General features: G+C 43.4%; 1 protein-coding gene across 1 annotated transcript in view; it reads left to right on the forward strand.

The window, feature by feature from the left end:
- The window catches only part of TENM4 (teneurin transmembrane protein 4), a 1627060-nt gene that overhangs the window by 220980 nt on the left and 1387791 nt on the right, over window positions 1–18289 (forward strand). The window lies entirely within an intron of this gene.

The following is an 18289-nucleotide window of genomic DNA, read 5'->3' on the forward strand; positions in this document are numbered from 1 at the left end:
GCACCTTTAAGAAGGTGCAAACTATTTACAGGGGACAGTTCGGGAACCATTCACCATCCATGATTCCAACGTTCCTTTAAAACCATGATGAACTTTTGTGCAAAACTGGAACAAAATAGGGATCCTGGGTAAACTAAGGGATCCCTTTAAGAATTAACCCTGAACGGGTTCAAAGCAGCAAAGAAAGAAACAGTTAACTATGTACAGTTTTTCAGGGCTTCGAGGTTTATTGGAGTTCTGAGGGCATTTGCATCCAAGGCCCAGTACGGTATCTGGTAACCTTTGGTCTTGGACGATCTGCGTATATGTCCCCGTCTATTTCGACCCCATGAATCAGTTGTTCAGACACGGTCAGATCAGGGGCTGCAATCGCGGTCTGGGTGCGCAGGCCAGTCACCGCATCACCTTGTGCTGTCACGCTCTGCGTGACCACGGGGGTGGTCGAGTTAGGCTGCCAGTCATTGGGTGCCAACATAAAGGGGGCACTTTTCTTCACTTCTCGTGCACGGCTACCGTCATATTTCCAATAGCGGGTGTACGTGACTATGTCTCCCTTTTGTGCCTCATAGGCAGTACAGTCTGTTTGCATGGGAGACGATCCTCCTTGTCCGATGGAGGAGGCTCCGATTGGTAACTCTATCTCCTATATGTACCCCGTTCCGGTCTGGTGAGGAGAGACCACCACTACCCCCCCATTGCATCGGAAGCACAGGGGACAGGTCAGATGAGGGGTGGCGAGCGACCGCCGAGACCAGCCCGGTCTTGGGGTCAGATGTGGGTCGGCGAGCGACCACCGAGACCAGCCTGGTCTCGGGGATGCCGGTATCCTTCATACCTGTGCTAGCCACGGTCTCCCCGGCACCGTGCCGCTCCACTGTCCGGGATGCTGGAACCGTTGGCGGCACAGAGGATAGCCCCGCCTGGGCGTTCTCTCGGTATAGGGTGGATCTCGCCATCCGTGGTGCCGTAAAGCCGTTGTGCTGCGACAGTTGATGTAGCTGTTCCACCCATAGCTGCACAAAGTCGATCTCCTCGAGCGGTGGCATGTCCGAATAATCCTCCTCTGACGGCTGGAGGCCGCCAGAAGGCAAGTCGCTCTCTCCCAGGTCCCCGCCGGTTGCCATCTCTGCTCCGGGATCTTCGCTCGCTCTCGCATGCTGCTCCTTCATTTTCTGGGGTTTCGGCTCCTGCATTTCTGAGCTTGTCATCCTGCAGCCGTAGTCGGAGGGGGCGGTCGCTACTTTTGGCGCCGCTTTTGCGGTCTCCTCCCATGGCACGCCCTCCTTCTTCTCCAGCGCTCCTCGTGGCGCGATAATGGCGGCTGTTTTGGCGGGAATCTTTGTGGTAACCAGCAACACACAGTCTTTAAGCAATTCACAGTTCCAATACGATTCTGACACAGTTCTTAGGTGCACATGACCCAAATTCTCAGGCTTAAGTAGATCCTGTTCGTGACACCAAGATTTGGATCGCCCCCACGTAAGGGCAATTGGCTACTCGGTACCGGGTCCTTCAGTTCCCTCAGCTGGGATGTCACGGTGGCCCGACCCGGACCGTGGCCCTATGAGGGGCGCCCAATAAAAGGGTAGAGTTTGTAGATAACAGTAGTGTTCTTGACGCCACCTGTGGTGTTCGGTCATGGTGACCAACGCTACTCAGGGGTCCGCTGGGGTGATGTTATGGCAGCTAGATGGTAAACATTCCCACAGGTGAAGTATGTCCCCAGGGCTTCCCAGAAGTGTAGATGGTGATGGTGGATAGTGTAAGGCGCGGTGAATAACGAGGACACAGTGGGTGCAGTCTCTTTACCTTTACTGAAGGCTTCAGCATCCGCAGTCCAGGGTGCTGGATGATAGGGTAGGCAGAGTCTGGCCGGTCTGATGGCAATTCCAGAGTCCCCTTATCCAGGTGGAAATCAGTAGCCTTCCCCTTGCGCACAGTAACGTAGTAGGTCCTTACTTGCATTAGCTACCATAAGGTCCTCACTCTTGTTACTCCTCTCTCTCCAGATAGATAGGACAAACCCGTATGACGGTGGTGGCCTGAGGCTATTTTATAGGGACCCTAGCGTTGCCCCTCCTCTGCGTTGCCACCTTGTCTGCTTAGGTTCTTAGGACGGACAGCCAACTTGGAATCGACTGCCCTGCCGGTCTCTGAAGTAAAGCGTAGAGTCTATTACTCTCTCGGTGTTCCGGCCACCGGATCCTGCATTCAGTGGGAGGCAGCTTACTTCCAGCTGGTCTCCCACTGGTGTTTCACTCCTGTTGCTACGACTTCTGTGCTCACTCACTGCGGCACACTTCCTTTCTTGTCCTTTCTTAGGAGACTGTCGCATGGGTTGCAGGCGCAGCTCCGTGTCCTTCTTTCCCTTCCTGGGCCGAGCACAGTCAGCTCCTCTCCTCTCCTCCTGGCTTTCTCTTCCACTGACTATCTCCTTCTCCCTCCAGTCAGCTTCTGACTAACTTCCTAACCAACCCCCAGTTTTACCCAAGTGTGAGGAGTGGCCTAATAGATAGAACCTTTTGCTCCCCCTGATGGCCGGCGTGTGAAGTGTGTGTGTGGCTGTGATACCTGGCAGGGTGAACTCCTTTGGTGCCATCAGACGTAACATCGCTCCCCCTGGTGGAAGAACAACACTACTGCAACGACCAGGACTCTGGGGCGCTGCACTTGTAAAAATAAGCAACTTTGTAATTGACCTTGTATTAAAGATCCTCTTGATTTTCCAGAACGGATGGATTTTTAATTCCATCGCCTCACAGCCTCCGGCAGTCTATCAGAAATGTCTGGTCTGGTAATCAAAGAGAGCAGCGCTTACAAGCTCTGTGCTTTATAGTTTGGAAGCGCTGCTCTGAAGCTTGGCCGGATTGCTGCCTGCGGCCATCTTCATTGTCCCCGCACTCCTCCGATGCCACAGAGGCAAAGCTTCCTCTCATGGCAGCATGGAGGAGCTCAACCATCATCAGGAACATAGGGCCCCCTATCAAGCAGGAAGGCTGGGGAGCGGTGCGCTCCTGCAGAGAAAAATACACACATTTTCCACTAAATTTTTCAGTTTTATTTGTGAAAATTCCAAAATAATGTATTCTGAGGTCCAAGAAGGAGGAAGAAAAGCCCATACCACCTTCCGATGCCTTCCCCATTGGTCTTCCACACCTGCTGTTCCTACATTTGTGTCTCGACTTCTGTCTTCGATCTTCTTCTCTCTGGACCTCCAGCATTACCTTTCTTTACTGGGCCCTTAGCTATCATGTGGGGTGTGGTGGGAGCTTGAAACCTGGCATTCCTGCCGATCAGATGTGATGAGTTGTGGAGCTGCACAGATCCGTGAACTGTATAGTGACCACAGCTAGGTACCGCACTCCTGCCCCTATGAATAGGGGGGCATCTACAGTACCTGGCTGTGGCCTCTCTGCGGGTGAGGGAGCTTTTCAGCTCTCAAACTCTTCACTTTCGGCACCAAGAACAGTTGATCCGTGGGAGTGTTGTGTGTCGCACCCACCACTGATCTGGCTTTGATGACCTATCTTAAGGGTAGACCATCAATATTAAATTACCGGACAACCCCTTTAAGCTAATTGGTTCATCTCTATTATCTACTTCTTGTCAAGGAACCTTCTGATGAGTAAAGATTTTCCAAATTGGAGAATAGCCATAAAGATTCCTTTTTAAGAGCACCTTCCCCTTTAATAAAAACTATCTCCTTCCACCAGAACACATACTTAGCACACGTCTGCCTCTCTGAAATGTTCAGCCATTTGACGGATGTGTTAATCTTCCTGCCTATCTCGGCTAAATCTCTTTTTTTTCGGCATGTTAATGTTTTTGTCATTAAATTTTGTAAATTTGTTTATTGCTGTTGTGCTGAGCTGATAGTCAGTAAAAACAAGAACAAATTACAGCGGGCTCAGTGATTAATGGCTCCTAATTTGCCGGAGGCCTCTCGTCGTCACGTCCCCACAACAAAAGTGAGAACGAAAAAGACAAAAAGAACGTGACTACTCAAAATCTAAACGCTCTCGCAAACAATCTCCTGAAATACAAACTTTTTTGCTGAAAAAAAAAATATATATATTGGAAAGGTTGGGTTCTCTTAAAACTACAGATATAATAAACTCCACAAGAAAAAAAAATGTTGGTAAAATATTATTGCCTTTGATGGTTATATTGGCTACTTTTGGACTTAAATGGTTTTCCCACAAATAAAAGTTCATTTTAGTCAATAGATCTTGGAATAATATTAATTTCCACAATTGGATGTGTTTAAAAAAAATGTTCCTGTGCTTAGATAATCTTATAAAAGTGCCCCTGCTGAGTACTGTGTAATTGCCGTGTCTGACCGTGCAGGAACATGGTCTAATCATACCACATCTCCTGCATCCATGTTACTGCTTCTTTCTGGTAAGTATTATAGTTAACTCCTGAGCTGGATGCACAGCTACACTGCACTGTACTACAATTTCTATCATGCTGCTTCAGAGCATGTGCTTCATGGAGACAGGAGAGTAGGAATCCATCATATCTGTGAGTGCTGTGTATCAGAGACATCATAGGAGATAGCCTTTGCCCACTAGCTCAGACAAAAGTGGAAATTAGAGTTATAGCTTACATATGGGATACTAGTAAGTATTATAGATAACCCCAGAGCTGGATGCACAGCTACACTGCACTGTACTGCTGTACAATTTCTATCATGCTGCTTCTGAGCATGTGCTTCATGGAGAGAGGAGCGTAGGAATCCATCTTATCTGTGTGTGCTGTGTATCAGAGACATCATAGGAGATAGTCTTTGCCCACTAGCTCAGACAAAAGTGGAAATTAGAGTTGTAGCTTACATATGGGATACTAGTAAGTATTTTAGTTAACCCCAGAGCTGGATGCACAGCTACACTGCACTGTACTGCTGTACAATTTCTATCATGCTGCTTCTGAGCATGTGCTTCATGGAGACAGGAGAATAGGAATCCCTCATATCTGTGGTTGCTGTGTATCAGAGACATCATAGCAGCTGGCTTTTTGCCTTTTAGCTCAGAGACAAGTGGAGATTAGAATTGTAGCTCACATATGGGATACTAGTAAGTATTATAGTTAACCCCAGAGCTGGATGCACAGCAATACTGCACAGTACTACTGTACAATTTCTATCATGCTGCTTCTGAGCATGTGCTTCATGTAGACAGGAGAATAGGAATCCCTCATATCTGCGTTCACTGTGTATCAGAGACATCATAGCAGCTATCCTTTGCCCACAGTAACAAGTGGAAATTTGAGTTGTAGCTTACATATGGGAAAACTGATGAAAAATGCAGGATACAAGTCATATAATAGCCAGGAATAGTTATTCCTCATGTACAATCAAATAGCTTATAATAAGCAGTCACCTGAAAGGGCAGGTGCACTTTAACCACAGCGAGGCCGGTCTCTGGACAGGACAGAAACCCGTGAATCCTGGCACACTGAATGACTGCAGACTTATTGATTTAGACTGGAAAACTCCTTAAAATATGTATATCATTTTTTTTTTCAAGATAGTGGATAATTTTCTTGTCTAATTTATTTTTAGATTATTTTAAAAAATATTAAACATGAGTTTTAGATATTCATATATATAAATAGATTCTACATGGTATTTAGCTGGATTTTTTTAAAAGTCTGTTTTAAGCTTTTTTGGTTGCGTTCATCGGTAGCATTTTTGACTAATTATTTTTCTGCATCAAAAACACAGGCTACGGCATAAAAACAGTGTAAATTCCACACATTTTAATGCATTTTTTATTGGATTTTTTTTTACATGTTTTGTGCTTTTTTTTACATATCTCTGATGCTTTTTTTATGCTAAGATATTTTTATATCAATGACAAAAAAGTTCGAGTAAAAACGCTGAAAGAATTGAATTGAGATGTTACATTTTTGTACATACGCGCCACAAGTCCACAAACAGTGTGTGAATATGAGATTTTGTGGGCTGTTTTTTTGGGGGGGGGGGTTTATAGCTTGCATTTTTGAAAAAAAACAAATCAGTCTTAGTGTGTTTTTCCAATATTTTATCTGAAATCAAAACTTATAAATGTGATATAAAGTAATAATACAAAAAATAATATATATATATATATATACCGTATATAGTTATAAAACTTTAAAAAAGTATGACTTTTTTCCACTTTTTTAATTTATATTTAAAAAGAATATATATATTATTATTCTTTTTAAATATTAATATATATATATATATATCAGTATATATATATATATATATATATATATATATATATATTATTGCTATTTTAAATGTAAATTGAACTATATTCCCGGTGACTACCTCTTGAAGGTCATCAAGAGAATGCCAAGAGTGTGCAAAGCAGTCATCAAAGCAAAAGGTGGCTACTTTGAAGATCCTAGAATATAAGACATCATTTCAGTGGTTTCACACTTTTTTGTTAAGTATATAATTCCACATGTAATTCATAGTTTTGATGCCTTCAGTGTGAATGTACAATTTTCATAGTCATGAAAATACAGAAAAAATCTTTAAATGAGAAGGTGTGTCCAAACTTTTGGTCTGTACTGTATATATATATATATATATATATATATATATATATCTTTTTTCATTATTATTATCATTATTTTTTTAAAATATACCGTAAATAAAAAAAAAATAAGTGGAAAAAAAATCATTTTTTTTTAAAGTTTTTTGCGCTTGGAACAGAAACTACTTTGGTAGCCTGAGAGCTTTCTTCGGAGAAGTCCTCTTTCTGTTCGCTCTCCTAAGCATTTACCCCACGCAGGACGTGAGCCTCGCTGTCCGGGTCTGCAGACACTGTGCGTGCTCCCTCTCTCGCGAGGAGAGGACCATTCAGTAGGACCCCGCTAGGGTCCTTATCGGAGCTCCAGCTTTTAGTTCATCCACTATTTGGCTTGATGGTTTTGTTTTGAGTTTTTAGAGTCGGGGCTTTGTTCACTAGTGCCCACTTCAGATGCATTATGGCTTTTTTTTTCTCCAGCCGATAGCTCCATTGACCGATGCATGACGGGAAACCGAGGAGAGGACTAAAGTACTGAAAACGAAGTGGTTGTGCGAGCTCCTTAAGAGCGCTTTGACTTAATAGCTACTGCATTTCGCATGTAACATAATGTCTGCCTTCATAGACGGCTCCGCAATAACATTTTAGTAGCATTTAGAGGAGAAATTTGTAGCTTTGAGATGAAAACCTCCCAAATTTTTTTTTTTTGGTATGTAGTCAAATAGTTTAAAAAAAAAAAGTCTACAATGAAATATTACTGAAGCTCATAGGGAAATTCCGGGGGAGGAAACATTGTTTGCAAAGTTCGGAAAAGTCCATTAACTTTATTTAATTCATTTTACTAAAAAATGTATAGAGGGATCGGAATTTTTTGCTAATAGGATTCTAAAAATTTAAAACGTTGAACTCAGGGCAAAAAGGTCTTCAGTCAGAAACGTATGTACCCCCCAAGATTTGGAAAGTAGGACGGAATCCGAGGGTCCATGGCTAGAAGTAACGACACTCATTCAATGTCAGGGAAGACCCTGTGGGCACCTGAGGTGAAGAGGAAAGTCTAAGTCTGACCCCTGGAGGGGTCCAAAGGGAATTTGGCCACATAATAAGACATTATAGAAGACACATGAAAACTGAGGGGTCTGGTGGACTATCAAGGCATAAGTATGATGGCCAAAGCCTCATGGCCAGACCAAAGCCTCATGGCCAGATCAAAGCCTCATGGCCAGACCAAAGCTTCATGGCCAGATCAAAGTCTCATGGCCAAATCAAAGCCTCATGGTCAGATCAAAGCCTCACGGCTAGACCAAAGACTCATGGCCAGACCAAAGACTCATGGCCAGACCAAAGCCTCATGGCCAGACCAAAGCCTCATGGCCAGACCAAAGACTCATGGCCAGATCAAAGCCTCATGGCCAGACCAAAGACTCATGGCCAGATCAAAGCCTCATGGCCAGACCAAAGACTCATGGCCAGATCAAAGCCTCATGGCCAGACCAAAGCCTCATGGCCAGACCAAAGACTCATGGCCAGATCAAAGCCTCATGGCCAGACCAAAGACTCTTAGACAGATCAAAGCCACATGGCCAGACCAAAGCCTCATGGCCAGATCAAAGTCTCATGGCCAGATCAAAGCCTCATGGCCAGATCAAAGTCTCATGGCCAGATCAAAGCCTCATGGTCAGATCAAAGCCTCACGGCTAGACCAAAGACTACTCATGGCCAGACCAAATACTCATGGCCAGAGAAGGTTCAAAGCCATCTACTAAGTGACAAATCTGCTTAATTAAGGAGTCTGCAATAAAACAAGGGTATTATATCAACCAAACCTATGGGTCTGTCCCTGTTGGTCCGAGGGGAGTTGGAGCCCTGGTGTCTGAGGGTATCAAGAGGCCATTCTGTTCATTGTGACTAGTGGTGGTCCCACATTAACACGTGAGAATGGGCCATGTGTAGAGGTATTCCAGTGATGTAAGAATTTTTCACGCTCAGTGGTTACATTTCCATGGAATGGATTTGGATTTTAGGAAAGTATTGTAGGGGATTTCTAAAAAAAAAAAAACAGTCCAGAAGCCGGCACTGCTAGCATTCAGCAGGCTATGCCAGCACTCAGACATCATGGCTCATACATGACTATGGCTGGTTCAGCTCAGGACTGGGTTTAAGCAGTTGCCAAACTCTGCTCATTACTTAGTGCAGCCCTCACCAGGGACAGGACCACCAGGACCATGCTAATATCACCTTTGTCCACCATAGAGCATAATAACTCTGTTTTTTAATTCTAAACTACCAGGGATACCAGAAATGATCACTTTACAACCCTAGACCACCAGGGATGTCAAAAGGTATTATTTTACAAATACTAGACCACTATTGATGTTGGAAATTATCATTTTACAACCCATACTCCACCTGGGATGTCAGAAATTACCATTTTAAAACCCCTAGACCATCAGGATGTCAGAAATTGTGATTTTACAACCCATAGACAACAAGAATGTCAGAAATTCACATGTTAAAACCCCAGAATATTGTAAAGGGGAGTTTGAGGGCACTACAAATGTTTAAGGGGATCACTGACCACACACTAAAAGTAACATGGCAGAACAAGAGAAAGAAGCAGTGTGTATAAAAATGGTCAAGATCACCCGCATATAATATACTCAAATACATAATGAATAAGTTTATTAATGAAAAAACACAAACAGAACAACAATAACATACAGAGCAAATGAATAACCTTGCCAAAAATATGCACAGTAGAGTAACAGCCTTACTAAATAATACGTAAGGAAAGCCTCATGATATTATTAAGGCAAAGTTGCAACCTGAGGACCCCACGTGTATCTCCACCTTATAGCGTGGCTTCATCAGGAGAAAAAAAGAAGTACATTTTAGAACCCCAAGACCACCACGGATGACAGAAGTGATCATTTTACAACCCCTAGATCTCCAGGGATGTCAGGAATTAACACTTTATAAACCATAGACCCCCAGGGATATAAGAAATTAGCACTTTTCAACCCCTAGACTACCAGAGATGTCAGTGATAATGACGGAATCTGCTGAAGTTTGAGCTCGAATTTGGCTGGGAAATTCAATTGGCATTGAATACATTTGTTGGAACAATTGAAGTTGACCCGGATTGCCACTAAGAAAAGTAATTAATTATTCTCAGAGGCCTGAAGTCTGGGAAGGGGTTTCGCTTTTCACATAAGACGGCGCCACTCTTGTCTACAGGTTGTGCCTGGTATTGCAGCTCATGAATGGAAACTGGTACACAGCTAATAGCCACTTCTCAGCTGTGTGCCACATTGGCGATGTACGGACTTCCTGCGTCTGAATGGAAACAATCCATTCAACTATTAGAAAGTTGTATAAGTTTTTATTTCTTCCGAGAATAAACATTTATTTATGTAAAACCTGGCGGGCGGGAGGCATGCTTTCATATTGCCTGGGGCTCCAAAGCACAAAATTACAAAAAAAAGCAGTTTAAATCCACTAACTTTACATTTTGGGTTTAAATAGGCTCCTCGGGGGCGGGCACTGACAGAAGACAGCTCCTGTGTAAGAAGAGTTTATGGGCCCTTTGCAGTCCAATAGCTCATCATAATGCACCATTCTACATGCTATGGAGGCAGAAATGGTTTCCTTTAACCCTTGGGTCCCTGTGCAGCTGCATAAATAGTAGGTCCGCCCCTGAGGCTCTGCCCAATGCACTGAACCATAGCTAAGCATTGATTCTGGGATGCCAGATGATTTGGTCTTTGAATGTGGCCATGTGAGTGTCCAGGGAGAGTTCTAATTGAGAGCTCGGCATTAGGGTGTCTGTGCAGCGCGCCGCTCCCTCCGTACAGCAGCGCTTCCGTGCCCGGACAGCCGCTCTTAATGCAGAGTAATGGCTACGTGATATTTCGTTAGCAGACGAATCTAAATGCTTTGCTATAATGCGACAGACCATTTTATTTTGATTTGCGCTCCAATATTTTTGAAGCCCGGAGAAGGGATTTGTGGAGAGTATTACTTTGCGTCTGCAAATTACATATTTGTACAAGTTTCGGGGGATGACAGATATTGATGTCGATGTGTGCCTTCATTTAAATCAATAGCAAACGGAGATTCCAAATGTTCGGAGGGAAGCCGGAGCAGCGAGCAAATTCCCGTCTAGAAATAGAAACTTGGACAGAACTGTAGAGGGAGATCAGTGGCTGCCATTATTTTAAAGCAGTGTTCCCCAACGCCGGTCCTCAAGAGCCACCAACAGGTCACGTTTTCAGGATTTCCTTAGTATTGCACAGGTGATAATTGCATCACCTGCACAGGCAATGATTCCATCGCCTGTGCAATACTAAGGAAATCCTGAAAACACGACCTGTTGGTGGCTCTTGAGGACGGGAGTTGGAGAACACTGTTTTAAAGTGATGCTTATCATCTCTTAAAGGGGTTATTCACCTTTGGGTAAAATGCACGAATTCGGGACTAAAAATCACTTTTGCAGTTTGGTTTCATTATTAACTATTCCTTTTATATCCCTGCCTCCAACCTAAAGCATAGGTCAGCAACTATCCGGAAACTATGACTCCCAGCATACTCCGACTGCAGCAGACTTGTCATTCACCCTGTGAATCTGCTGCAGGATGAGATTATTGGGTGTCACCTCCCAGTGCTGTGTCTGACGCCATGTAACAACTTGTGTAATCATTTCCCAACCAATATGTCGTCAATCTGTTGTTCATCTGGATGGATGATTGTGCCAAAAAGTTTTCACAAGTTTCTGCACAAAAAATGAACGGAAGCATATTCACGTAACATAACAGATTAATAAATGGATGTGATGCATTCTGGAGAGATGAGAACCAGGAACCCAACTAGACTAATGTAGTAGTTACATTCTTGTACATAGGGGCTTTAACCGCAACAGAGGAAACAGAAGACTGCAGCGTATGATTTCTCCTACTCCTGCACTGATTAGAAGAACTTCACCTTCATATTAAACGGTGCAAGTTTCTTTTAGCAGTGCAGGGGTTAATCTCCTCTGTTGAGAGCTCCTGGAAGCTTTCCTGCATGAAGGCTCTCAGCTGTTCACTGTTGCTCACTCTCATCTGATATATAAACTGGGCCCTGGCTAGCACTAATCGTCAGAGTAGCTCATGCTGCATGGCTGGAGGAGGTTGTTGTTGGCTGTTATAGGAGAAGGCATTTGGTGGATTTATCTGTGACTGTTGTTAGGTTTTGAGTGTGTGATAATTCCATTTCTTCTCCTACTTTGGTTCAACCCCCATCCTCTACTCCCCAGAGCATACCTCTGTTATCTGTGTGAGTATACTTGTATGTTTGTTATTTTCCTTTATTCTGTTCGTATTAACTTGTTTCTCTGGCTGGTGTATTACAGTATACAACTACTCCCTCTTCCCTGAGTGGAGAAGGGTACAGACTGAGGGCAGATTCAGGAGCTAAAGCAAGGAACGTCACCATGAAAAGTAATCTGGGGAACAGGGTAAGCTAGGGTGCCCCTAGTGTTAGGGACAGGGAAACCCAGCAACAGAGTGTTAGGTGTCAAGTTCCCGCCTCTGCACAGGGGGAATCTCGAACCACCTCCGCTGCGGTCTCCCATTCTTCTCCAGCTGCAGTGGAGCCTGCTCAGCGGAGACGTCGGTCCCAGCATCTGACTCAGGCTGATACTGGGCGCCTGGTTACTACTGTTCTTCCAGGCTCTGCCTTTGTAACTAGTACTGGTCTGTGGCGAGCAGACGTCTCTGGGACAAAGTCCTGTTTTTCCCCTTCTGAGCATGCCCAGGGTAAGACCTCTCATTGGAGGTCGGGGGTCACATGCTCAGATACTGCAGCAGCTCCCATTGGTCCTCCAGGAAGGTCCTGGAGTTGCTTATGTACTGTAGCAGCTCCCATTTGTCCTCTATGAAGGTCCTGAAGTTGCTGCAGCTATAAAAGATTTGCATGGCTGCACTGCACGGCCATGCGCTAGTATCAAACCAATGTCTATGAGCTCAGCGCCAGTGTGGTCATGTTTGGATGCGGTTAGGGTTTGGCAGAAATAAGCCCCTAGAATACCGGCACCTCCGGTGAGGAGTTTGTATGAGTGTATTCAGGGCCTTGGCTGCAATAAGCCGCTAGAATACCGGCACCTCCGGAGAGGAATTGTTTGTCTGTTTTCTCTGACTGCATGACCACAGTTTGCTCTGGTTGGTAGATGTGTACCTCTGTGAGGTTAACAGGACACAGCATCTTGTTCCTAGCGACTCTGTGGAGTTACCAGAGTTCGCTTGTACTGCCATATAGTGCTGTCATTTGCCAGCAGAAGGTTCCTCTCCTGCATAGTGGACCCCGGGTTGCGAACGCACACAATAATACATATATATATATGTATACTCGGTGCATTCGAGCAACCCTAACACAGAGTTGTGACAGAAGTATTATAGTAGTTATATTCTGGTACATAGGGAGCAGTGTTATAGTAGTTATATTCTGGTACATAGGGAGCATTGTTATAGTATTGATATTCTTGTACATAGGAGCAGTATTATAGTAGTTATATTCTTGTACATAGAGGCAGTATTATAGTAGTTATATTCTTGTATATAGGGGCAGTATTATAGTAGTTATATTCTTGTACATAGGGGAAGTATTACAGTAGTTGTATTCTTGTACATAGGGGCAGTATTATAGTAGTTATATTCTTGTACATAGGAGCAGTATTATAGTAGTTATATTCTTGTACATAGGGGAAGTATTACAGTAGTTGTATTCTTGTACATAGGGGCAGTGTTATAGTAGTTATATTCTTGTACTTAGGGGCAGTATTATAGTAGTTATATTCTTGTACATAGGGGAAGTATTACAGTAGTTGTATTCTTGTACATAGGGGCAGTATTATAGTAGTTATATTCTTGTACATAGGGGAAGTATTACAGTAGTTGTATTCTTGTACATAGGGGCAATATTATAGTAGTTATATTCTTGTACATAGGAGCAGTATTATAGTAGTTATATTCTTGTACATAGGGGAAGTATTACAGTAGTTGTATTCTTGTACATAGGGGCAGTGTTATAGTAGTTATATTCTTGTACTTAGGGGCAGTATTATAGTAGTTATATTCTTGCACATAGGGGTAGTATTTTAGTAGTTGTATTCTTGTACATAGGGGCAGTATTGTAGTAGTTACAGTATATTCTTGTACACATCGGGCAGTATTATATAAGTTATATTCTTGTACATAGGAGCAGTATTATAGTAGTTATATTCTTGTACATAGGGAGCAGTATTATAGAAGTTATATTCTTGTATATAGGAGCAGTATTATAGAAGTTATATTCTTGTATATAGGAGCAGTATTATAGTAGTGATATTCTTCTATATAGGAGCAGTGTTATAGTAGTTATATTCTACTACATAGGGGGCAGCATTTTAGTAGTTTTTATAGTACTTTTTATATGGTGATATGGCCAGAAAATGTAACACTTGCTTCTAGTTTCTTCTTCTGCAATCTAATTTTGGATTTCTGCATATGTCCTCTGAGCAAAATATTATTATTATTATTATTATTATTACTACTGTTATTATTATAGAGTGCTGCTATAATTTATCATTCTGAATTTCTCTTTGACTCATCTCTGTCTTCCCTGGATATGAAGCATTACTGATATAATTTCTCCATTTCTTTCTTTCGGACTTTCATTTAATGAATTGTCCATTATTGTTATTTGCTTTTTTTGCTGGTGTTTCCCTCTAATGTTTTCATCATTTCCTCTGTCGTCGGGCCCATGAAATATGCAGACATTAGTGCTGCACATGGTATCAGGGGACCTTTCCTTTCCATCAGTTACATAATATCATGCACAAGGTCATTAACCCTTTGCCAGATAGGATGATTGACCTTTCATGGTTCCTCGTCGGGTCTATGACTGTGGAGAATTGGGATGTGAGTCACTAGACGCGTGTCCTGAGCCCTCATCATCCAGGTGAGATCCTACTCTCGGGAAGGTAAACACCTTGCTCCGTTCTTGCACGGCTGCCGGTACAGTTGCATCATGTCTGACGGGAGCAGCGGACACAGACGGAGACGTCCTCGTTATACAGGGATTGCTGGATGAGGTTATTGTAATCTACCAGGATGGCGGAGGCTCTTAAACTGTAAGACGTCGCTGTCCAGGGTGCTGAAGACTCGAATACTGCACAAGTAAGTAATATTACACTACAATGCACACCTCAGCTGCTGCAGAACCTCATAATACACCTCAGCCACTGCAGAACCTCATAATACACCTTAGCTGCTGCAGAACCTCATAACACACCTCAGCTGCTGCAGAACTTCATACTACACCTCAGCTGCTGCAGAACCTCATACTACACCTCAGCTGCTACAGAACCTCATAATACAACTAAGCTGCTGCAGAACATCATAATACATCTTAGCTGCTGCAGAACCTCATAACACACCTCAACTGCTGCAGAACTTCATACTACACCTCAGCTGCTGCAGAACCTCATACTACACCTCAGCTGCTACAGAACCTCATAATACAAATAAGCTGCTGCAGAACATCATAACAAACCTCAGCTGCTGCAGAACATCATAACTCACCTGAGTTGCTGCAGAACATCATAATACACCTCAGCTGCTGCAGAACCTCATAATACACCTCAGCTGCTGCAGAACATCATAACTCACCTGAGTTGCTGCAGAACATCATAATACACCTCAGCTGCTGTAGAACCTCATAATACACCTCGGCTGCTGCAGAACCTCATAGTACACCTCAGCTGCTGCAGAACAGTGTAATACACCTAAGCTGCTGCAGAACCTCATAATACACCTCAGCCGCTGCAGAACCTCATAATACACCTCAGCCGCTGCAGAACCTTCTAAATCACCTCAGCTGCTGCAGAAATTCATAATACACCTCAGCTGCTGCAGAACCTCATAAAACATTTTAGCTACTGCAGAACCTCATAATACACCTTGGCTGCTGCAGAACCTCATAATACACCTCAGCTGCTGCAGAACCTCATAATACACCTCAACTGCTGCAGAACCTCATCATTTTTTCTAACCTGTATATGAGAAGGGTGCATGACTGCAGAATGGGATTGACAGTCTTCTATAACATGTAGACCCATAGTAAATAATGCATAGGTGCTACAAACACAAAACAAAGGAGAATTTTAGTCGATACTATTTGTAAAATTGCATAATTTTTTTTTATTTGTATTGGAGCACTTTTTAACCCCTTCATGACCTTGGGATTTTTTGTTTTTCCGTGTTCATTATTCGCTCCCCTCCCTCCCAGAGCCATAACTTTTTTTAATTTTCCGTCAATTTGGCCATGTGAGAGCTTATTTTTTGCGGGACGAGTTGTACTTTTGAACGACATCATTGGTTTTACCATGTCGTGTACTAGAAAACGGGAAAAAAATTCCAAGTGTGTTGAAATTGCAAAAAAAAAGTGCAATCCCACACTGTTTTTTTGCTTGACTTTTTTGCTAGGTTCACTAAATGCTAAAACTGACCTGACATTATGGTTCTCCAGGTCATTACGAGTTCGTAGACACCAAAGATGACTAGGTTACGTTTTATCTAAGTGGTAAAAAGAAATTCCAAACTTTAATAAAAAAAAAAATTGCGCCATTTTCCGATAGCCGTAGCGTCTTCATTTTTCATGATCTGGGGTCGGTTGGGGGCCTTTTTTTGCATGCCGAGCTGGCGTTTTTAGTGATGCTATTTTGATCGCCCGTTATTGCATTTTAATGCATTGTCGCGGTGACCAAAAAAACGTAATTCTGGCGTTTCAAATTTTTTTCTCACTACGCCATTTAGCGATCAGGTTAATCCTTTTTTTTATTGATAGATCGGGCGATTCTGAGCGCGGCGATACCAAATATGTGTAGGTTTGATTTTTTTTATTGTTTTATTTTGAATGGGGCGAAAAAGGGGTGATTTAAACTTTTATATTTTTTTATTTTTTCACATTTTTTTAACTTTGTTTTTAACTTTTGCCATGCTTTAATAGCCTCCATGGGAGGCTAGAAGAAGGCACCACTCGATCGGCTCTGCTACATAGCAGCGATCATCAGATCGCTGCTATGTAGCAGAAATGGAGGTGTGCTGTGAGCGCCGACCACAGGGTGGCGCTCACAGCTAGCGGGGATCAGTAACCATAGAGGTCTCTAAGACCTCTATGGTTACTGTCCTGACACATCGCCGACCCCCGATCATGTGACGGGGTTGGCGATGCGCACATTTCCGGACACGCAGCCGGAAGCGGTAGTTTAATGCCGCTGTCTGCGTTTGACAGCGGCATTTAACTAGTTAATAGCGGCGGGTGGATCGCGATTTCACCCGCCGCTATTGCGGGCACATGTCAGCTGTTCAAAACAGCTGACATGTCCCGGCTTTGATGCGGGCTCACCGCCGGAGCCCTGCATCAAAGCGGGGGATCTGACCTTGGACGTACTATCCCGTCCGAGGTCAGAAAGGGGTTAAATACTATGACACCAGTATAAAACAATCCTGACCTATATATTAGCATTGCCGCTTGCTAAGTATAATGTCCTGCAGTAAGTAATGCCATAATCGTGGCCACAATCTAATGATGGCCGTAACAGATTATTTCTGAGGGTCAATTTCTGGACCGCTGGCGATCAACTGTTATAAAAATGAAAATTTCCTCCACAGTGACTACTACAGGCAAAATGAAGTATTGCACAATGGCCAACCATGGCAGACATTTTAGCATGGTCTGGGTCTCAGTCTTCCTTTTGCTTCCTCTCGTTGCTGCAATTCCTTCTGTAGTCTTTTGGGGTCTGTCTCTACCAGATTTGCACATCTAGAAGTGACATTTTGCCCCTTCTTCTTTGCACACTCGACTGGATCAGTGAGATTGAATGGAGACAATTGTGATAAACAGTTTTCACGTCCTCTCACAGATTCTCAATGGGACTAATGTCTGAACTGTGTATGGGCCATTCACACACATGAATATGCTCTGATCTATACCCTCCATTGTAGCTCTGGCAGGATGTTTAGGATTATTGTCCTGCTGGAAGATGAATCTACACCTCAATCTCAAGTCTCTTGCATTATCTATCAGGTTTTCCCCCAGGATTGCCCTGTATTTGGCTCCATTCATCTTCCCATCAACTCTGACTAGCTTTCCTGCCCCTGCTGAAGAAAAGTCTCTCCACAGCATTATATTGCCACCACCATGTGTGATGGTGGGGATGGTGTTTTCAGGGTGATGTGACGTTTTATGCCACACATAACGTTTTGCATTTAACTAAACAAATTTACCTTTTGTCTCATCTTACCAGAGGACCTTCTTCCACATCCTCCTTATGTCCCCTATATATGTTTTTGCAAACTGGACGCCTTATAGCTTGTTTACACTAATATCTTTCTTCTTGCCACTGTTCCATTGAATTCAGATTTGTGGCATATGTCATTAATAGCTGTCCTGTGGACAGATTCTCCCACCTGAGTTGTGAATCACTGCAAGTCCATCAGGGTGACCATGGGCCTCTTGGCTGTTTCATTAATTAGTGCTCTCCTTGCTTGGGATGTCAGTGTAGGTTGACGGCCATGTCTTGGTAGGTTTGCAGTTGTGCCATACTGCTTCCATTTTTGAATGATGGATTGAGCAAAGCTCCGTCAGATGTTCAAAGCTTGGGCTATATTTTATAACCTAACCATGGTTTACTTTTCTCAACAACTTTATCCCTGACCTGTCTGGTGGGCTCTGTGGTTTCCATAATGCTA

Source organism: Ranitomeya imitator, chromosome 3 (assembly GCF_032444005.1).
Source record: "Ranitomeya imitator isolate aRanImi1 chromosome 3, aRanImi1.pri, whole genome shotgun sequence".
NCBI lineage: Eukaryota > Metazoa > Chordata > Amphibia > Anura > Dendrobatidae > Ranitomeya > Ranitomeya imitator.